Source organism: Callithrix jacchus, chromosome 17 (assembly GCF_049354715.1).
Source record: "Callithrix jacchus isolate 240 chromosome 17, calJac240_pri, whole genome shotgun sequence".
In the NCBI taxonomy this organism is placed as follows: Eukaryota; Metazoa; Chordata; class Mammalia; order Primates; family Cebidae; genus Callithrix; species Callithrix jacchus.
Genome location: NC_133518.1, coordinates 34,934,005 through 34,956,489, shown reverse-complemented (window position 1 = coordinate 34,956,489; position 22,485 = coordinate 34,934,005). Strand labels below are relative to the sequence as shown.

Below are 22,485 nucleotides of genomic sequence, written 5' to 3'. Positions count from 1 at the left end.
ATATTACTGCTCATCTTTTATCTCTTCTAACTAATTGTAGGCATCCTGGGGAAGCTTTTTAAATTTTGTTGCTTTCTGAATCTCTGAACATATTGTAGATGTTTAATAAATATATTTTTAATAATTGAAAGAATAACACATAGGGAAATCCTGCATTTATTGAGTGGGGCATTGGAAAGCAAAACTTTAAGATGCTTTAACTGTGAGATTCTTGGAAGCATTCATCATCCTGTGGAAAACTGAATTCAATGGTAAGGGTGTGATGTGTTAGTATTTTGTGATTTTTAAGAACTCTTTTCTATCTCCAGATTGTTGTCAGTTCTCTATTTAGAAGATTTTTTCTTATCTAAGGCCCCAATGTTATACTAAGACCCCCCGAACTGAGAAATTACTGTTCTTCTCATTGCAAAATGTCTAAAATTTAAGAGCTATGCTGCCAAATCATCTTTTTTTTTTTTTTTTTTTTTTTTTTTTGAGACGGAGTTTCGCTTTTGTTACCCAGGCTGGAGTGCAATGGCATGATCTCGGCTCACTGCAACCTCCGCCTCCTGGGTTCAAGCAATTCTCCTGCCTCAGCCTCCTGAGTAGCTGGGATTACAGGCATGCGCCACCGTGCCCAGCTAATTTTTTGTAATTTTTAGTAGAGACGGGGTTTCACCATGTTGACCAGGATGGTCTCGATCTGTTGACCTCGTGATCCACCCGCCTCGGCCTCCCAAGGTGCTGGGATTACAGGCTTGAGCCACCGCGCCCGGCCACCAAATCATCTTTTAACAGCATAAGCCACATACTAATTGGAAAAATACCTGATTCTGAAAAACTTTAAGTTTTATATTATGACAAAACCCAAATTTGATAACTTCTGGATTCCACCAGACTTGTTTGTTTCAAATAAGATATACTTGAATTTCATATCATTCTCTAATACAACCAGCACCCTGCTTTGTTCATGTTTGTGATTCAGACTCGTATGCTGAGTCCTAAACCTTTCGTGGGTGGTAAAATGAATTTAATGGATTAAATGCAGAATTTTAAAAAAATGATACAGTGAAATTGAAAAATATCAGAATGCATCATACCTAGTAAGGAAAAGTATTTCTTAAATGAAACTTCAATTTCAGTAATTTACATTTACATATATGCATATGTGTGTTGTGATATAAAATGTATTTCTTACAGTGGATCATGTGCAAAAAAAAAGTTCTGAGGCCCTTTAAAATACTATAGTATGTCATCAGTATAACGTATACATAATATCCACAGCATGTCACTATTCAATTTTTTTCAGGAGATTATTTTGATAGATAATCAGGCTCATACATGTGAAATAACCCAGTTCAAAATTTCTCATTAGCAGTAAGGGGAACAGATGACCCAGTTCCCAAGTTTCATGCACTTAGGTTAACTGGAATTGAAATAAGAAGAGGGGGATGTTATTTATTTTACATCGTCCACAGAGGAACTGAGGGTCAAGTGCTTTGCAACTCACGGTCCAGACGTAGATGCCCCTGCTTCCTTCCCCAGGGTCAGCGCAAGGCATTGTTCCTTTCCTGGAGTTATCTTTGTTGTCTTCCATCCACCTTTATAGCCCGCTATTATTACTGTCTCCTTTACTCTTTTACTTTAGCACTTGGCAAATATGTGAGGCAAAGTTTACAGGAGTTAAATATTTCTAAGACCATTGCTCTTAAAAGGTTGTTAGAAAAGAGTCCTTTCTTCTACCCTCCTTACTTCCCTCCCCTCTCTTTTCTCCACTCTCCTAAGATCGTAACTGTTAAAAGCCACTTTTGTTCTACAAAGTGGTCTGTGTCTCCTTTAGAATGAGAAAGGTTCTATGTATGGTGGCAGTAGTCGGAATAAGTCAAAATGTAAAAGGTTAGAGAATGTAAACACTTTTAAATTGCCTTTTTCAATTTTCTTTTTAGTAGCTTTAAATAGCTATAAATAATATACACTTCATACACAGAGGAAAGTTAATTCTTATAAATATTATTTCAGGAGAAATAAAATGTTAGGTGCATTTCACTTGGTAATATATTCTCCATTTATTGATTCTTTTCTAGAAGACTCCCACTGCCCCCAATTTCTGTCTTATCAGTATAGTGGATAGAGAATATTTTACTTGAAGCTGAATCTATTTTCCCAATTTTTTTGAGTGACTATTCTCTAAAGAAAGTATTATTAAAAGCAGACTTTCCCAAAATTGACTTTAACAGCAATTATTTTCTTTGAATATGAGAAGGATATTTTGATTTCCCAAATGCACGTTAACTGAATTTTTGAACTGGCTAAGTTTTCTCTATTTTTTTCTGTAACAGAAACATTACACTACATTGTCTCCCGGAGAACTCTAAAGCTGGAGGCTCCATGGTATGTGTCTTGCATAAAATAAATCTGCAGACGATAGCAAATTCATTTTTCTCCTCTGCCATAGCGCCTATGGCTCACTAACTTTTGAACTATGGTTGTGCTGAGTGAATTTTCTTGTCAGTCCCTGTAAAACTGCATTTCAGAGAGAGCAAAAGCAACTTGAGTTTTTTTCAAAGGGACCGTGATAGTGGACAAGTCACATGGCTTTTCTAGGCATCAGTAACTTCTACTGCATAAAGTAAGAACTTTCAGATAGAATAATCTCCAGAGTTTGTTTTTTTAAGTCTTTCTAGCAATAAAAAAGTATTGACTCTGTTAACAAATATTTAATCATTTTAAGTCAAACAAAATCAATTTTTACATTATTGTAGTGTTACAAATGTTATTAGGTTTCTTTTATGCTGCCTAGAGAGAACTTCTTAAATATATATTGGATGTCAGTGTTCTATACATAAATTTGAACATTTCTTAATGAAGAAAAAAAGATTAAAACTCACATTGGCTCAATTATATTGGAGCAGGGTGAGAACATCTGGCAAGGCAAGAGCAAAGACAGCCCCCGAGTATCTCCTCCCCTTTGTTGAAATATTACCAGCCAAACATTAGTGACCAAAAAAGACTCACAAATTAGATGACAGCCCATGCCCACAAAATATAATACAATTCGGTCAAGGTACACTAGGTCAGTTGCTAAGAGCCTTGTGTTTTTTCTAATAGTTACATAAACAGTTAGATGTGTTTGCTTTTTTTTAAAAGACTAAGAAAAAGGGAAAATTGCCAACACAATTACCAAAATAATTAATTAAAAGCCAGCTCAGTCAGCAACAGCTGGTTTCAGTCGTCCGAGTGTGCCCTGAGGCAACAGCACGTAGAACCTTGCAGCTCCTTTCTCCAGCAAGGAATGCTGCCATTATCTCGTTCTCAGTGAAAAACCACCTCCCCTGTCTCACCCCTGTAAATTGTTGAACCTAAAGGGCTTTTCCTCCATCCAGAAAAGAAGGTAATGGAAACTAAAGTAAGTAGTTCAACCATAAGTCTTGGGAAACTTCCAAAAGCCTTCATTCCTGCCCAGAAGCTCCTAAAGAGGAGGCCTAGGGTTAGGGAGATAAGCAGTACTATTAAATTTTAGTCTGGAAATGCTCTCCCAACCCCATTTGTCTTTTAAGTAAGGGACCCAGAATAAGAAATATTTGGGAAAGACACGGGAACTACATTCCAATCTTACAAATCCTTTTTGTAACCTTATGTATTGAAAAGTTTAAGATATATATAAAAGCATAGAGGGTAATACAATGCACCTCCATGTATGAATCATTCAGCCTCAACAGTAATGAACTTGTAGCTCATCTTGTTCATTGTTTTGAAGCTAATCCCAGACATCACATCATTTTAGAAGTTTTAGAGATTGTGTGTGTGTGTGTGCGTGTGTGTGTCTGTGTGTGTGTGTGTGTGACAGGGTCTTGCTCTGTCACTCAGGCTGCAGTGCAGTTGAGAGATTACAGCTCACTGCAGCCTTGACCTCCAAGCTCAAGTGATCCTCCTACTTCAGCCTCCTGCATAACTAGGACTATAAGCATGTGCCACCATACTCAGCTATTTATTTATTTATTTAGTAGAGACAGGGTCTTGCTATATTGCCCAGGCTAGTCTCAAACTCTTTGTCTTTAGTGATCCTCCTGTCTTGGCCTCTAAAAGTGCTGGGATTACAGGCATGAATCATCAAACCTGGCCTAGAGATAATTTTTTAACATAAAATTGTCTTCCACTTTTCAGAGGTCAGGAAATCTAAATGAAGGAAGAAAAATGAAAATTTCAGCTAAAATCATTATAGTGGTTAAGTTATATAAACTTCTTATACTCTAAATAGAGTTTTCATTTTAGCCTCAAAATTGATACTTTTCAATCATGAGTCAACAAATATTTATTGAGTGTCCCTTATGTGCCAGGCTCTGTCACCACAAAACCTAAAAATAGATCAGTGTGGGATCTATTTTTCAAGTCTTTCTAGAAATAAAAAACTTTTGATTCTGTCAACTAATATTTAATTATTTTAAATCAAAACCAATTTTCACATTGATACGGACAGGAAATAAGGACACTCTGGGCAGAAGAAGGTGGGTCCCCAGTGAGGGCCTCACCTTCAAGCCTGGAACCATGGCCCAAAGTGAGAACATACATCCCTGTTTTCCCACTCGAATGTTGCCTTTTCCAAAATTACCTATAGCCCACCCCACCCCAGATCCTGTGCCCATAAAAACCCCAGGCTCTGCCAGCAGACAGAGAAGACAAGATGCAGCCAGATGTCAGAGACTACAGTTGGAGAGAAGCAACTTGACTTCAGAGGGACAGCTTGAAGGCACAGCTTTGGAGAGGAGTTGGGCCATCTCCAGCCAGACTCCAGAGGAAGACTATCTTCCCCCAATTTATCCCCTCTTCAGCTTCCCTTCCTGCTGAGAGCCACTTTCATTGGCAATAAGATCCCCCACACTGACCATCCTTTAAATTCATTCATGCAACATTCCTCCTGGACTCTAGATAAAAACTCAGGTGTGGGTGCAAAAGGCTGTCACACTGACCTTCTACTGAGCTGTTAACACTCGAGCTGTCCATGGATGGCAAATCTAAAAGAGCACTGACTCTAAGACTCCTTCTGGGGCCTCAGGGGTCATGGGCACCCCCAAGATGCTGCCATGGGACCAGTAAAAATTTTGTTCCTGCTGGCACCCCAAAATGCTCACCCCAGTTCCTGCACCTCCTCACCTGTGTGCTCCCTCCAACAAAGGGTTAAGTACAGTGGGTTTGAGTGAGTGGAGCTTGCCTCTGCTGGTGCTGAAGCAGCTGGCTAGTTCCAGTGCCTGCACTCCAGTTCCTGCCCACAAAAAAGTCAGGGAAATTTTCTGCTTCAACATCATTGTAGTGCTACAAATGTACTAGCTTTATTAATAGTGCCCCACAAATTAAAAATAAATATTGTGCCTGTTTTATCTATTTTTTAAAAAATTCCAATGGTCCTGATATATGAATACACAGCTAGAGAAACAAATTTTTGTTGTCACAAAGTAAACAAGCTTATATTATTTGTTAGAGCTCAGAAATAACATGATAACCTAAGAATTAGCTTCACCAAAGAAGTGAAAGACCTCTACAAATGAAAACCATAAAACACTGATAAAAGTTGAAGAGAATACACAAAAAATGAAAAGATATTTCATGTTCATAGATTGGAAGAATCAACATTATTAAAATGTCCATATATCCAAAGCATTCTTCAGATTCAATGCAACCCCTATCAAAATACCAATGACATTCTTCACAGAAATTTAAAAAAAATCCTAAAATGTATATGGAACCACAAAAGACCCAGAATAGCCAAGCCATCCTGAGCAAAAGAAACAAAACTGGAGCAATCACAGTACCTGAATTCAAATAATACTACAGAACTGTGGTAACCAAAACAGCATGGTACTGACTGGCATAAAACAGACACATAGGCCAACAGATCAGAATAGAGAACCCAGAAACAAATCTATACACCTACAGTCAACTCATTTTTGACAGAGGTGCCAAGAACATACATTGGGAAAAGGTCAGTCTCTCCAAAAAACGTGCAGGGAAAACTGAATATCCAGATGCAAAAGAATGAAACTAGACCCCATCTCTCACATACATAAATCAAATCAAAATGAATTACAGACTTACATCTAAGACCTAAAACTATGAAACTACTAAAAAAATATTAGAGAAACTCTCCTGGACATTGAACTGGACAAAGATTTCTTGAGTAATTCCCTATGAGCAGGGGCAACCAAAGCAAAAATGGCAAATGGAATCCCATCAAGCTAAAAAGCTTCTGCACAGCAAAGGAAACTATCAACAAAGTGAAAGACAACATGTGAGAAAATATTTGCAAGCTACCCTGACAAAGGATTAATACCCAGAATATATAGGGAGCTCAAACAACTCTATAGGGGAAAAAAAACCTAATAATCCTATTCTTAAATGGGCAAAATATCTGAACAGACATTTCTCAAAAGAAGATATACAAATGGCAAACAGATATATGCAAACATCACTGATCAACGGAGAAATGCAAATTGAAACTACAGTGAGATATCATCTTACCTCAGTTAAAATGGCTTATATACAAAGACAGGCAATAACAAATGTTGGCAAGGATGTAGAGAAAAGGGAACCCTTGTACACGGTTGGTGGAAATGTAAATTAGTACAGCCACCATGGAGAACAGTTTGGAGGTTCCTCAAAAAACTAAAAATAGAGCTACCACATAATCCAGCAATCGCACTCTTAGACATATACCTAAAGGAAAGGAAATCAGTGTATTGAAGAGATGTCTGCACTCCTGTGTTTGCTGCAGCACTGCTTATAATAGCTAAAATTTGAAGGCAACCTAAGCATCCCTAACAAATGAATGAATAAAGAAAATGTACATATACACAATGAAGTACAATTCCACCATAAAAAAAATAATATCCTTTCATTTGCAACAACATGGATGGAAATGGAGGTCACTATGCTAAGTGAAATAAGCCAGGCACAGAAAGACAAACTTTTGCATGTTCTCACTTATCTGTGGGATTTTAAAATAAAAACAATTGAACTCATGTAGATAGTAAAATGATGGTTACCAGAGGCTGGAAAGGATAGTTTGGCAGCGGGGATGAGGGGTAAGTGGGGATGAGGGGTAAGTGGGGATGAGGGGTAAGTGGGGATGAGGGGTAAGTGGGGCTGAGGGTAAGTGGGGCTGAGGGGTAAGTGGGGCTGAGGAGTAAGTGGGGCTGAGGGGTAAGTGGGGATGAGGGTAAGTGGGGATGAGGGGTTAGTGGGGCTGAGGGGTAAGTGGGGCTGAGGGTAAGTGGGGATGAGGGGTAAGTGGGGCTGAGGGGTAAATGGGGATGGTTAATGGGTCCAAAGATATAATTAGATGGAATAAGATTTAGTATTTGATAGCATGACAGAGTGACTACAATCAACAATAATTTATTGCACACTTAAAAATAACTAAAAGACTATAATTGGATTGTTTGAAACACAAAGAAGGAGAAAGAGAAATGCTTAAGACAGTGGATACCCTATTTACCCTGATGTGATTATTATGCATTTTATGCCTGTATCAAAATATTTCATGAACCCTATAAATATATACATGTACTGTGTACTCACGAAAGTTTAAAACAAAACAAACAAATAAACAAAAACCTAAGTTCAGCTTATTAGAATTCCTAAACATGAACAGAAGATCTGAGATAACACTTTTTGCCATCCTTCGATATTTGGTAAGGTTTTCTGGTAGATTTTCTACATAGAAGAAAAAAACCCCTTTGAAGAAAAAGAAGAGCCTTTATGACTTTAACAGGACAACCCTTTCCCAGAGTCTCTCAGAAGCTAACATAATCCTGTACACACAAATTAGCCTGTGCCTACATTCCTGGAAAGACTGCAGTAAACGCAAATACAGGCCTCATTATGGGGTCATTTTACATTTCAAACTGCAGTTTGCTTCATAATCGAACAGTTCATCTTTACAAACTAGCAGTAAGGCTCAAAAAACAACACACACACACACACATACACTACTGCTTAACAACAAAGATCCTCATATCTACAATTTATTTTTCTTCCCTTTTCTTAAAATTCTATTTTCTGACCAGTTGAAGAGTCCTCCTGTTCTAACTTAGTTCATTAAAAATATCAATTTCTTTCCATGGACCTCCAAATTAGTTTTTTAATTTAAAAAACGTTTTACCTCAGTTCTGAAAGGACTGTCTCCTGCAAACATTCCCACTTCTGAGTGTTTGCTACTTTAGGAGAACAAAAGTTTCAGTTTTTAGTATCCTTAGAGCACACACTTTCTCTCTGCCTCAGATAGACCCAAATTCTCAGAAAACAAAACAGAGACATGGGATGAGACAATGAATTGTCACTTGGCCTCACTGCAAGTGAGATATACAATCGTCTCTGATGGCTTCTAGGTCTTGGGCAGTTTGAACACTTTCTTTATTGTATATATTTAAGATGTATAGCACGATGTTTTGATATACAATGAAGTGATGACTACAATCAAGTAAACTAACATGTCCATCCTCTCACATACTTACTTTTTTTTTTTTTTTGAGACGGAGTTTCGCTCTTGTTACCCAGGCTGGAGTGCAATGGCGCGATCTCGGCTCACCGCAACCTCCGCCTCCTGGGTCCAGGCAATTCTCCTGCCTCAGCCTCCTGAGTAGCTGGGATCACAGGCACGCGCCACCACGCCCAGCTAATTTTTTGTATTGTTAGTAGAGACAGGGTTTCACCATATTGACCAGGATGGTCTCGATCTCTTGACCTCGTGATCCACCCGCTTCAGCATCACAAAGTGCTGGGATTACCGGCTTGAGCCACCGCGCCCGGCCCTCACATACTTACTTTTGTGTGTGTGGTAAAAGTACCTAAAATCTCTCTTAGCAAATTGCCAGTATACAATATTCTTAACTGTCATACTCATGTTGTTCATTAGATCTCTACACTAATTCATCCTATATAACTGCAACTTTGTCCCCTTTGACCTACATCTGCCCATTTCCCCTGTCCTCTCACCCTAATTACTATTATCCTCTCCTTTTCTATTTATTCAATGTTTTCAAAGATTTCATATATAAGTGAGGTCATGCAGTATTTTTCTTCCTATGGTCTGGTTTACTTCACTTAGAACAGTGTCCTTTCCATTCATCCATGTTGTCTCAAACAACAGAATCTTCTTTTTAAAGCTGAATAATATTCCATCATACTATATATATCACAGTTTATCCATTCATCTATTGACAGATGCTTTGGTTGTTTCCTTATCTTGGCTATTGTGAGTAATTTTGCAATCAACATGAAAGTGCAGATATCTTTATTAGGCGGTGATTTCACTTCCTTTGGGTATATGCCCAGAAGAGAGATTGTCAGGTCATAGGATAGTTTTACTTTTGGTTTCTTTAGACACCTCCATAATTGCTGCATCAATCTACATTCCCATCAACAGTGTACAAAAGTTTCCCTTTCTCCACACCTTCACTAACACTTGCTATTTCTTATCTTTTCCATAAAAGCCTGGACAAAGTTTTGTTTTATGGCAGAGTCTGTATTAAGTATTACTAACCTTAGATTCACAGTCATACACATTTTTCAATGTTCACTCACTGAATCAACATAGAAATTTAAACAGGGGAAGTTTAGTAATTATTTCTTCACATTTCTATTTTCCTCAAATGTCTTGAACACAAACTGTGTATTTGCTAAATAATGTTTTGTGGTCCTGAGTCAAATATTATTAAAACTTGATATGTTGGGAACTCCAAGCCAAGAGGAGGAAATACTTCTAGACCTTTCCATAAGCTGATATGTCTTCAAATGGAATTTAAAAAGGTAAATAAAAACTTATTTGAGGTCTATATGGAATTGATGATTTCCTTTTGAAAATAATCATTCAAACAATTACTTTTGAAGTAATCTCTTCAATGCCTACTAGGCTATTTTTCATTCCCACCTCCAATATTAACATACCATGCATGACATGCAGTTCTATAGAACCAAAAGAAATTCAGGAACTCCTAAACAAAAGAACTTGAAGGTCAAAAAGGGAGCATTCTTACAGAATATTTTGATAATAATATAATTCCAGATGCACAGACTCTTTAGGGACTTAAAGTCCTAAATCCCTAAAATTATACATGAGAAAATTGCAACCTGAGATTGTCTAAAATTTTTAGTGGCAAGAACCAGTTTCTTATTTCAACGAACATTTATTGAACATCTACTCTATAGCTGGCGAAATAAGACATTTTGGAATAAAAAAAATGCAAGACACAGTTCCTACCCCATCCCCAGTTGTTCACAGTCCATTAGGGATAACTGCCTAGTGAGCAGAGACACAGAGTGATAGACTCTGATAGAGGCAGTCACAAGGTGAGGCCCAAAACTCACAGAGCAAGAAACCAGAACAAACTTTTTGGAGGGGGTTGGTCCTGAGCTGAGTCTTGAAGAAGGTGAAGGAGCTGCTTAGGAATGGAAGTGATCAAGAGAAAAGGCCCTGACTGTCTAGGTCTTCCTGCATTCACATTAAACTAGTCTACGTTTTTAAATGTTTTGGTTTTGAGTTTGGTTTTGTCCATGAATTATTTTATCTCTAGGTCAGAACATAGTGCCAAAGGAGTGAAAGCCACACCAGCCACCTTAAAAATGTCTCACACTAACCACAAGGGGGAGTAGATTAAAGATGGCTGAATTCAGGTAAGTCACTCATCACCATCACTAAAACTCACCAGCAAGTAGCTAGTGTTGTGGGGCATGGGCCAAACCTCCATATAAAGGCAGCTTTGCTTACGGAGTTATTCATTTTATCAATTTGTATGCTTTTCAACTATCACTTTAAAATGTAGGTAGAAAATAAAAAATATTCAGTAAAAATATGCAAAACACAAATTTATTAATTCAAGTATTTATTGAGTTCCTATTATTTGCCATGGAGATACTTCAGTAATAGTCTAATCATACACTTAATCCTTTGTAAAGAGATTTGGGGCTTTAGTTTTTTCCTCATTTACTCCTTTGTTGATTTAAGCCTGAACTTGGAGGTGTTCAGAGACTAGAAAGACAGTCATAGACAAGAATCTATCAACGTATAGAGGATGGGAGGGAGAAGGAGTGATTTGAAAGTATCTTCAGAACAGGCTGCATAAGTGGCTGCAAAGTTTTCAAAAGTGGGGTTTCTGGATATCTTAAATTTGCACATAGTGCCACAGTTTGTAGAGTTGGAGGATGGTGGTCAGAACTCACCATTATTCATTCATGGTAGCTGTGGGTTCTTACCTGTCCTCTAGGATCTAAACAATTGTCTATCTTTGGGACCTCTGAAAGACAATATTTTTGATCAAAATTTAGATCCATGTTCTCCACATGTAAATGTTTTTATAAGGCAAATAGGATAAACATTTAAAAGCAGAACCATCACTTTTCTGTCCCTTTTCAGTGTTAAAGATGTCAAAATAAGAACATCTTGGTGAGTCCTCTGGCGATCTCTCCTCTCCTCTCCTCTCCTCTCCTCTCCTCTCCTCTCCTCTCCTCTCCTCTCCTCTCCTCTCCTCTCCTCTCCTCTCCTCTCCTCTCCTCTCCTCTCCTCTCCTCTCCTCTCCTCTCCTCTCCTCTCCTCTCCTCTCCTCTCCTCTCCTCTCCCCTCCCCTCCCCTCCCCTCCCCTCCCCTCCCCTCCCCTCCCCTCCCCTCCCCTCCCCTCCCCTCCCCTCCCCTCCCCTCCCCTCCCCCCCCCTCTCTCTCTCTCTCCCTCTCCCTTTTACCCTCCTGGCTTGCCAAGCATGGTCCAGGACTAAGAAAAGGGATAGATCAAAGGGACAGTAAATACAGCCTATGCCTGGAAGACTTAACATTTTAGCCGCTTTGTTGGGGATTGAATCCGGAGGCCATTGCAATAGAGTGAAAAGAAAAATGATATAGGAGTCAAGACACAGGTAAAATTCTGGCTTTGCTGCTAAATATCTGGATGGTTTAGGCAAGTCATTTAGTCAACCTAGGCTTCAATTTCTCTATCTGTAGGAAATAATGATGGCTGAAATTTGTTGAACATGTATTATGAATCTATCAACAGTTCTTAGAGGCTTATTTTGATGGGGATGAATAGATCAATGGTTTTCAAACTTAACTTCTGTGAAAAGGAATCCTTTCATACAATGAAGTCTTGTATGGCTCCCCAATATCAAAGTAGTATATCTATTTTATAAGTTACCATATATAGCATTTCCTCATGATACACCTGAAGATTATCATGATCTGTGATTTCTACCACATCAAGCTTTGATCTATAACACATTTGAGTAGTAAGCATTTTCTAACTTAGTATTTAAAATAATAAATGTAATGAAATGTGTGTGGATCCCTAGGACACAGTTTAAAAGCCACTGAATGGGTTTATCTCTGCGGTCTCTTCTGAATCTGATGTTCTTCCTGTCTGAGCCTGGCTCAGATGGCAAAACTACTGCTGAGAACACATACACACCAGTCACTTTTCTCCCCTGTGAAGGAAGAGGCCTCTTTTATTTCCCAGCAGATTCAATGCATAATATTAAAAATCTGTCAGTGTGACTAATTTTAATTTAGTCTCTCCTTCAACAAGTTTTGGGGCTAAAGGGATTGCTACATCTGTGACAGTCGTAACTGCTTTGAGATTCCACTTAGACTCACAGTGTGTACATCTGAATATTCCCAGAAGTATCTAGTCAAGTTCAATAAAATTTTGAATGTCAGCTGACCTGAAATCCAGTAAATAAGAAACCTGAACTAATATCATATCGTGAATTTCAACAATGCTGCTTGGACAGTGAGAAGGGTTCTCATCACTTTTTACCTATGTGACCCTGGCCACTTTTCATTTTGGGACCTAGTTTCTTGAACCAGAGTTCAACATTATTTCCTTTCCAACTGAAGTATTCTTTATTCTTATTCTCTAGTTAGTTAACATTCTTCTGTGATCAACTATACTGCCTGTATCTCCACCACTTCTCATTTATCAGCTGGACTGCTTTTATGAACATGCATTCTCTACAGATTTTCCACTGTGTAATTCTGGTGATTCTACATATGACTTAAGTGTTTTATGTTTGCATGTAAAACTGGAATTGCATGATATCAGATGAATGGTAAAAGTTATATTTTAATTTTTAAATTCAGAACAACATTAAATAGCAAATAAAAGACATAATATATTTATGTATATATGTATAAGATATCACATGTACCTGAAGAAAACTACAAAACTCTAATGAAAGAAATCAAAGTAGATCACAAATAAATGAAGGGATATTCCATGTTCATGGATAAGGAGACTTAATGTTAAAATATCAGTTTTTCCCAATTTGATTTTCAGATTCAATGCAATCTCAATAAAATAGCCCAGAAAGTTACTTGGTGGTGACCAACAAACTGCTTCTGGAGTTTACATGGGGAAGCAAAAGACCCAGAATAACCAACAAAATATTGAAGAAGAACAAAGTCAAAGAACTGACAAAATACATCCTCAAGAGTTACTGCAAAACTACAGTAATCAAGACAATGTGGTATTGGTGAAAGAATAGACAAATGGAGCACAGGAATAGAACAGAGAATCTGGAAAAAGACCCACACAGTAATGTCAACTGATCTTTGACAAAGGAAAGTTACTGAGGAAAGGATAGCATTTTCAATAAATGATACTGGAACAATTGGACATCCACATGCAAAAAATGAATATAGACTCTAACCTTATACTATACAAAAATTAATTTTGAATAGATCACAAACCTAAATGTAAAACTACAAAACTTCTAGAAGACAACATTGAGTTAGATTTCATTACAATAAAAAATTCCTGCTCTGTGAAAAACTCATTAAGATGATGAGGGCCAGGCGCGGTGGCTCACGCCTGTAATCCCAGCACTTTGGGAGGCCGAGGTGGGTGGATCACGAGGTCAAGAGATTGAGACTATCCTAGTCAACATGGTGAAACCCCGTCTCTACTAAAAATACAAAAAATTAGCTGGGCATGGTGGCACGTGCCTGTAATCCCAGCTACTCAGGAGGCTGAGGCAAGAGAATTGCCTGAACCCAGGAGGCAGAGGTTGTGGTGAGCCAAGATAGTGCCATTGCACTCCAGCCTGGGTAACAAGAGCGAAACTCCGTCTCAAAAAAAAAAAAAAAAAGCAAAAGATATATCTGAGAAAGGACATATATATATATGCTTTTATATATATTTTATAAAAATATTCACAAAAGATATATATGAGAAAGGATATACAATGAACTCTTAAAACTCAACAATAGACTGGGTACAGTGGCTCACGCCTATAATCCCAACACTTTGGGAGGCTGAGGTAGGCAGATCACGAAGTCAATGGATCAAGACCATCCTGACTAACATGGTGAAACCCCACCTCTACTAAAAATACAAAAATTAGCTTGGCATGGTGGCATGCACCAGTAGTCCAGCTACTTGGGAGGCTGAGGCAGAAGAATTGCTTGAACCCAGGAGGCAAAGGTTGCAGTGAGCTGAGATCACACCTGTGCACTCCAACCTGGCAACAGAATGAGACTCCATCTCAAACAAACAAAAAATATCAACAATAAAAAAGCCAAACAATTCAATTAGAAAGAGAGAAAAATATCTGAACAGACATCTCTGCAAAGAAGATATATAGATGGCAAATAGCATATGAAAAACTGTTCCCCATCATGTGCCGTTAAAAATTTGCAGCTTAAAACAAAAATGAGATATCACTACATACCTATTAGAATGGCTAGGAACAAAATGAGTTAAAAACATGCCCACACACAAAAAACTGCACATAAATGTTTATAGTAAATTTATTCACAGTTGTCAAAAATTGGAAGTAACCAAGATGTGTTTTGGTAGATGAATGAATAAACTGTGGCATATCCATACAATGAAATTCAGCAATAAAAATAAGCTATCAAGCCATAAAAAAACATGGAAGAGAAAGCTGAAATGCATGTTGCTAATTAAAAGAAGCTAGTCTGAAAGCTACATATTATATAATTCCAACTATATGACATCTGAAAAGACAAAACTATAGAGACAATGAAAAAAGATCAGTGGCTTCCAGGGGTTGGAGGAAATCGTGGGGAAATGATGCATAGGTGAAGCACAGGGTATCTTTTTTTTATTTTTCAACTTTTTTTTTGTCTCAATCTGTCACCCAGGCTGCAGTGCAGTGGTGCAATCTTGACTTACTGCAACCTCCACCTCCTGGGCTCAAGTGATTTCCCCAACTTAGCTTCTATAGTAGCTGGGACTATAGGTGCACCCATCATGCCCCGCTAAGTATTTTGTATTTTTTGTAGAGATGCGGTTTCACTAGTGTTACCCAGGCTAGTCTCAAACTCCTGGACTCAAGTGAACCACCCTTTCACCCTCCCAAAGTGCCAGGATTATAGGTGTGATCCACCATGCCCAGCCCCAAATTCTATTTTAGACTCAGGAGGTACATGTGCAAGTTTGTACCCGGTTCTATTGCACGATACTGAAGTTTGGAGTACAAATGATCCTGTCACCCAGATACAGAAGAGTACCTAACTATTCATTTTTCAACCATTCCTCACCCCTGTAATAGTCCCCAGTGTCCATTGTTGTCACCTTTATGTCCAGGAATTCTCAATGTCTAGTTCCCACTTATAAGTGAGAACATGTGGTCTCTGGTTTTCTGTTCCTGCATTAATTTGCTTAGGATAATGGCCTCCACTTCATCCATGTTGCTGCAGAGAACATGATTTTATTCCTTTTTTTTTTTTTTTTTTTTTGAGACGGAGTCTTGCTCTGTTGCCAGGCTGGAGTGCAGTGGCGCAATCTCAGCTCACTGCAGCCTCCATCCCCTGGGTTCAAGCGATTCTTCCACCTCAACCTCTCAAGTAGCTGGGACCATAGGCGCATGCCACCACATCCGGCTAATTTTTTTTTATTTTTAGTAGAGATGGAGTTACACCATGGCCAGGATGATCTCGATCTCTTGACCTCGTGATCCACCTGCTTCGGCCTCCCAAAGTGCTGAGATTACAGGCATGAGCCACTGCGCCCAGCCATTTTAAATTTTTTAGTAGAGACGGTGATCATACTGGCCAGGTGATTTTGTTCTATTTTATGACTGCATAGTATTCCATGGTGTATACGTACCACATTTCCTTTATCTAACCCTTCATTGATGGGCACCTAAATTGGTTCTATGTCTTTGCTATTGTGAATAGTGCTGCAATGAACATGTAAGTACAAGTGTCCCTTTGGTAGAATAATTTGTGTTATTTTGTATATATACTCAGTAATGGCATTACTGGATCAATGATAGTTCTATTTTAAGTTCTTTGAGAAATCTCCAAACTGCTTTCCACAGTGTCTGAACTAATTTACATTCCTATTAACAGCGTATAAGGTTTTACTTTCTCCACAATCTCACCAATATCTGTTGTTTTTTGACATTTTAATGATAGTTATTCTGACTGTTGTGAGATGGTAACTCACTGTGATTTTGATTTGCATTTCTCTGATGATTAGTGATGATAACCGTTTTTTTCATGTTTGTTGGTGACTTGTATGTCATCTTTTGACAAGTGTTTGTTAATGTCTTTTGCCCATTTTTTAATGGAGTAGTTTGCTTTTTTCTTGTTCAACTCTAAGTTCCTTATAGATTCCAGATATTAGATCTTTGTTGAATGCATAGTTTGTGAATATTTTCTCTCATTCTGCAGGTTGTCTGTTTACTCTGCTGATAGTTTCTTTGGCTATGCAGAAGCTCTTTAGTTTAACCAGGCCCCACTTGTCAATTTTTGTTTTTCTTGCAATTACTTTCAAGGATGTAGTCATAAATTCTTTCCCAAAGCTATGTCCAGAATGTTGCTTCCAATGTTTTATTCTAGGATTTTTATAGTTTAAGATCTTACAATTAAATCTTTAATTCATCTTGAGTTAATTTTTGTATGTGGTGAAAGGTAGGGATCCAGTTTCAGTTTTCTGCAAATGACTAGCCAGCTATGAAAGGATATTTCAGATCAGCGAAACTATTCTGTATGATACTGTAATGGTAGATACATGACATTACGCATTTTTCAAAACATGTAGAACTATACAAATTAAGAGTGAACTCTAATATAAACTATGAACTTTAGTTAGTAATTATGTGTCAATACTAGTTTGTCAAGTATAAAAAATTTGCCACACTAATGCAAGATGTTAATAATAGTGGAAACCTGGAAAGGGTAATATGAGAATTCCACTTTCTTCTTCTTTCTTTCTTTCTTTTTTTTTTTTTTGTAAATCTGAAATTGCTCTAAAAAATAAAGTCTAGTAATTAAATACAACACCACCATTACAAGCCAATAGAGAGCACAAAAGAGAATAAAAAGTTTTTTTAAAGTAGCTTTAACAGCACTTTTTTTTTCCTGTTTTGCTTTCTGAACACAGGGTCCCACATTTTGACTTTGCTGTGGGACCAGAAAATTATATAGCTCTGTTTATCACTTTGTATAAATAATAGCTAATGTTTATTTAGCACATATTATGCAATAGGTATTATGCTAAGTACTTTCACATATTACTACATTTAAAATTCACAATCCTATGATATTTTATATATTTTATAATGATCTCTTTTACATATTTTAAATATTTTATAATGATATAACTAATCTCATGATAATATTTTCATGCCTATTTATAAATAAGGAAATCAAGGTTTAGAGAAGTGAGTGTGTTGATCGAAGTTACTTAGCTGGTAGGAGAAAGCATCAGATTTGAACCCAACCATCTGATTCCCAGCTCCTGACCACCAGCAATAACCACCACCATGTTAGAGTTCAAGCTCTCTGAGGTACTTCTTTAACTATGCTACTGACCATCAAATATAAGCATCACTGATTACAATGCTCAGGCATGTGCCAAAAGGACAGTCCTGCGATTTTAATCATCCTGGGTGAAATGTGAAATATTCCCAGCCAGCCTTTTACAAAACCCCTCAAATTCTTTGGATGATGCAAGCTGCAGAAATGCACAAGAGTCATATGAACGTTAGGAACAGTACTTCTTTAGATACTTACAAATTATGAAGAATTAATTTTATCTTAAAAATATGCACCATGTATATATGCTTTTATAAAGCAGACCTAGGTGATCAATTTTGAACTGAGAAGGCACACACTAGATTTGAACATCAACAGCAAAAAATCAAAATTAATCCTCTTAAGCTTCTTTGGCTAAGTTCTTTGCCATACTTATCCTGCTTTCTTTTTGACTTGCTCAGCACATAGCTATGGGGTTAAGCAAAGGAGACCTTTTCATCTGTGTGGGTTTTGAGGCACAGTTGTCTGTACAAAGTTTAGGGCTCTCTGCCAATCCCATAGGCCTCAGCTCTGCAGCACAGATGTATGCCTCAACTTACCAGATAAACTAGGCTCCAGTCTCTCTCCTATTAACAATTGATCTTAAAAGGAATCTGACATGAACGTGTCTGCCAAATTTGGCTCTGTACTTCTGACTGAAAACCACATCTAACTGAGTGGTTGAGTCTGTCGTGGAGGGACTCGGGTCTTGGGAGGTTTGAAGTGCAGTAGGGGGTTTTAGTCCTGCTGTGATGAAGCTAGCTAGCCCATGCATCTCTGCTTCTTTGGCACATGGTGGAAGCATGAGGGATATGTTATGATAAAAATCCCAATTATGCCTTCCACCATCTGTTAATAGCATGTGCTTGTGTACACGTTGCCAGGAAATATCGAGAACAAAGGAATGAGAGGCCCTCATTCCATAGACATGGCTCTCAGCTCCCACTGAGGTTCACTGGTATGGTTACAGATGCGTCGATGTCCTCAGCACCCAGCCCCACATAGCAAGGAAGTCCACGGTCCTGGGCAAAGCTAGACTCATCCAGGTCTGTTTGGGAAGAGGGATCCAGTGGAGTACAACATTGATATTTTTCTTATAATATCTCAAAAATACAAGTAAAATGGAGATAACCAATTAGCTTCTACATCATGTGTATATTAGACTGACTTACAAAGTCATTTAAAAAATACAGCTCTCCTTGAAAAAAGGCACACATGGCATGTGTTAAATAAAGTTATATAAAAAGATTAAAGTTTAATTTTAATTACATTTTAAGTATGTGAGTTGGAATCATTGTGCTTTATCACATCAGGGGATTTTTTTTCTTCAAGATGAGTGAGAATAACTATAATAGACATGAAAACATTGTAGAAATAAGCAACAACTTTGTATAGATAATTGGAACCCACAGATAAAGTAACATACTGGGCCATTAGTTTCCACCTCTTTCTAACTACATTAGTGTCAGAGTTAACAACTAATAAAAATTCTACTAGGCTGGGTGCTGTGGCTCACACCTGTAATTCTAAGCACCTTGGAAAGCCAAGGCAGGTAGACAACTTCAGCTCAGGAGTTTGAGACCAGCCTGAGTAAAATGGTGAGACCACATCTCTGTGAAAAATACAAAAATGAGCTGGACTTGGTGATGCATGCCTGTAGTCCCAGCCACTTGGAGTGCTGAGGCAGGAAGATCGTTTGAGGCAGGAAGCTGAGGCTGCAGTGAGCAGGGATTGCACCACTGCACTCCAGCCCGGGTGACAAAATGAAACCCTGTCTCAAAAAAAAATTCTACTATATTTTTAAGATCTATTTTAGAATGTGATCCTAGAAAATAATCTGGACCTTAAGAGATGTGTCTAAAACATTACTAAACAAAATTCATTTAGTTTCCGAGTAATCTAATGAAGATTCCTGATATTCTCATTATAACACACAATCAGGGATCTTGTCATACTTGTTATATAGACCACATTCAGAAATTCCTTGGTAGAAGTTAGAAATGTAACTATGAGAAGCAATTCTTTATCTACATATAAAATAAAACAAAACTGGAATCCTGTTTTTTGTCCCCAAACATCCCTTTGATACTACCATTGAGTTTTTATAATGAGGACAGTTTTCTTCCAGCGCCCTCACTAAACGACAACCTTCTACCCTCATCGTGCACAATTCCCTTCCTTCCTCTCCAGCAAACATTCCTCTATCCAAGTCTACTGGCACCACTTCCCTTTGCCAGGTGAGTCACACGCTGCCACACGCCCACTTTGAGAGCTGGCTGCCCTCAAGAGGAAGCCACCTTGATTAAAATGAAATGTGTGTGTTTTTTTCTAGTGTGGTCTGCACCGTTTGGAGAGGAAAAAATTGATGCCCAAAAAGTGAAATGACTCTGACATGGCTTCTTAAAGCTGTGAGGGATACAATTTCTGATCCCTATTTTAGTAGAGTAGTATTCCCTCTGCTACTTTTCCTGCCTCTCTCTACTCATTTGTCTTTTGCTTCTCTACTCATTCCCTCTGTGACGCTAGCAGAACTCCTAGCTCCAGTTAAATCATAATAGTTTCTCCTCAATCCCTTTCTCACAGAATTTAATGAGTTAGGAAGAGAAAGCCCTCCTCTTCCAAACTTTCTTCCTTATTCTTCCCATTGTCATTCTTGTACACAAAATTTAAACAAGTTAATACTTAGGCACATTATTTTTAATGTATTTTTTAATTTAAAAAGCAATACTTGTAGAATACTTGAAAGATACAATGCATGAAACAATAGTTACCTGTAAATCCACACCCCAAAGAATAACCACTGTGAAGACATTGATGTATTTTCTTTCTTATAATGTTTCTATATATTGCTACATGTTTTAGCATTTTGGGGGACTAAACTGGAGCTATAATTTTGCTTCCAGATTGGTTTCTCATGTCACTAAAAATTATTGAAGAGCATGAATATAATGAATGCCTTGTCATTTATCATACACTCTAAAGAATTTTGTACTACTGGCTAATCATTTTTAATTGACTCTGGCTCAGTGGTGTGTTGGTAAACCGGCTCTCTTAAAAAAGAGCCCTGACTTACTGTATTTGCCAGTTTCCATGGTGTAAATGCTCCTACCATGACAGATTTCAACAATTAGCTCACAAAAATTCCTAAAAATTTAATCCATTATTATAAGCTGGTATGTGCTAGTCCCAACAAACCACTGACTATCAAATATTATAAAGATGACATATTCCGGTTCTCAAGCAGCCAACACTTAAGTAGGGCCCTTGATAAACAAGGAAATGTCTTTTAAACCCATAGTTGTCTCCATTCTTCGCCATAGTGTATTTCATCTAGCTGTGTTCATAGTTGACAGACTTCACTTCAGAGTGACCCATCTCCAGTAATGACCTCAGGAAAAGACTGGCAGACAACCTAGAATATCCTTCGACAGTTTTCTTTACATTCTTTACCCTGGTCTCTTGAAATCACTTTCCATAGTCTTGTGCTTCCTGCCTTTCATTGCTATTCAATCCTAATGGTTTCCAGATGTTTAACTTCCATTCAGTTACAGTTACATACGGTTTGAACATAGAAGAGGACAGTTAATCTGAAATGAAAAAAGAAAAAACAAAGTAAAACACTGACATGTAACTAACTTTGTGAGTAGGTAGGATGAGCTTTCAAGTCATCTCTTCACCGACTGCTGACTTGCTCCTTAAAAACAGTCCTAAAACTGTAACATAAAGACCAAATGAATAGCTTTTCTGAAACTCTTATTACCTACAATGGAATTCTGTAGGCCACCACCTTCAGAGTAAATGTGTCAAAGTTGAATTGATAAATTTCATCCACCATCACATTATAATAACCATTGGTCTTCTTAGCTAAGCAGAAAATTAAGTAAAACTTTCAAATTTCATCTGAATTACATGTCTTATTTCCCCACAAAGCTTAGTGCAGTGCTTACCTGTGATGACAATTGTCAGTACACATTTATTGAGTTAATGAAGAGTGACATGGGCATAAAATGTATTGCAGTAGAGAAAAGCCTGAATATTATGAGGCTACTGTATTACAAGCAAAGCTTAGGGACTGAAAATACCTGGGTTGAAATCTGAGCTTCTTATTTGTCAGCTGTGTGAACTTAAGTGAGTTATTTAATCTTTCTGAGTTTCTATTTCCTCATCTAAATATTTGGATGACAATATATTCCTTTGTAGGGTGGTTGTAAGGTGTTTTGGTTATCTCTTACTAGGTAACAAACTACTCAAAACTTAATGCTTTAAAACAGCCATTTATTTTGCTTTTGCTATTGTTGATAAGGAATTTGGGAAAGGCTCAGCTGGATAATTTGTATCTGTTCCATATGGCATCGTTGAGTTGGCTGAAAGTGGAGGGTGTGAGATATATGGTATATTATATACCTATATGTATTAGCTCCTTGCTGCTTCCTGGCCTCTCCCTCTTATCCTCTAGGGGTGGGAGTTGGCAGACTTTTCCTGTAAAGGTCCATATAGTGAATATTTTAGGCTTCAAGGGTCATATGATGTCTGTCACAGCTATTCAACTCTGCCATTGTAGCATGAAAGCAGCCACAGACAGTAAGTAAACAAATGAGTGTGACAATTTCAATAAAATTTTATTTAAGTTTCATATACTTTTTGCATATCACAGACTGTTGTTATTCTTTCGGCTGCCCTGCCCGCCGTTCTTAGCTAGTAAATGA

The 22,485-nt window shown here is 37.8% G+C and overlaps 1 long non-coding RNA gene across 1 annotated transcript in view; it reads right to left on the bottom strand.

The window, feature by feature from the left end:
* LOC144579986 (uncharacterized) overlaps positions 1 to 21,370 on the bottom strand; it is a 31,568-nt gene extending 10,198 nt beyond the window's left edge. Inside the window, exon 1 of the long non-coding RNA XR_013528793.1 lies at positions 21,230 to 21,370. This is a non-coding gene — a long non-coding RNA (uncharacterized LOC144579986). The remainder of the gene's footprint in view (positions 1 to 21,229) is intronic.
* Positions 21,371 to 22,485: the final 1,115 nt, after the last annotated feature.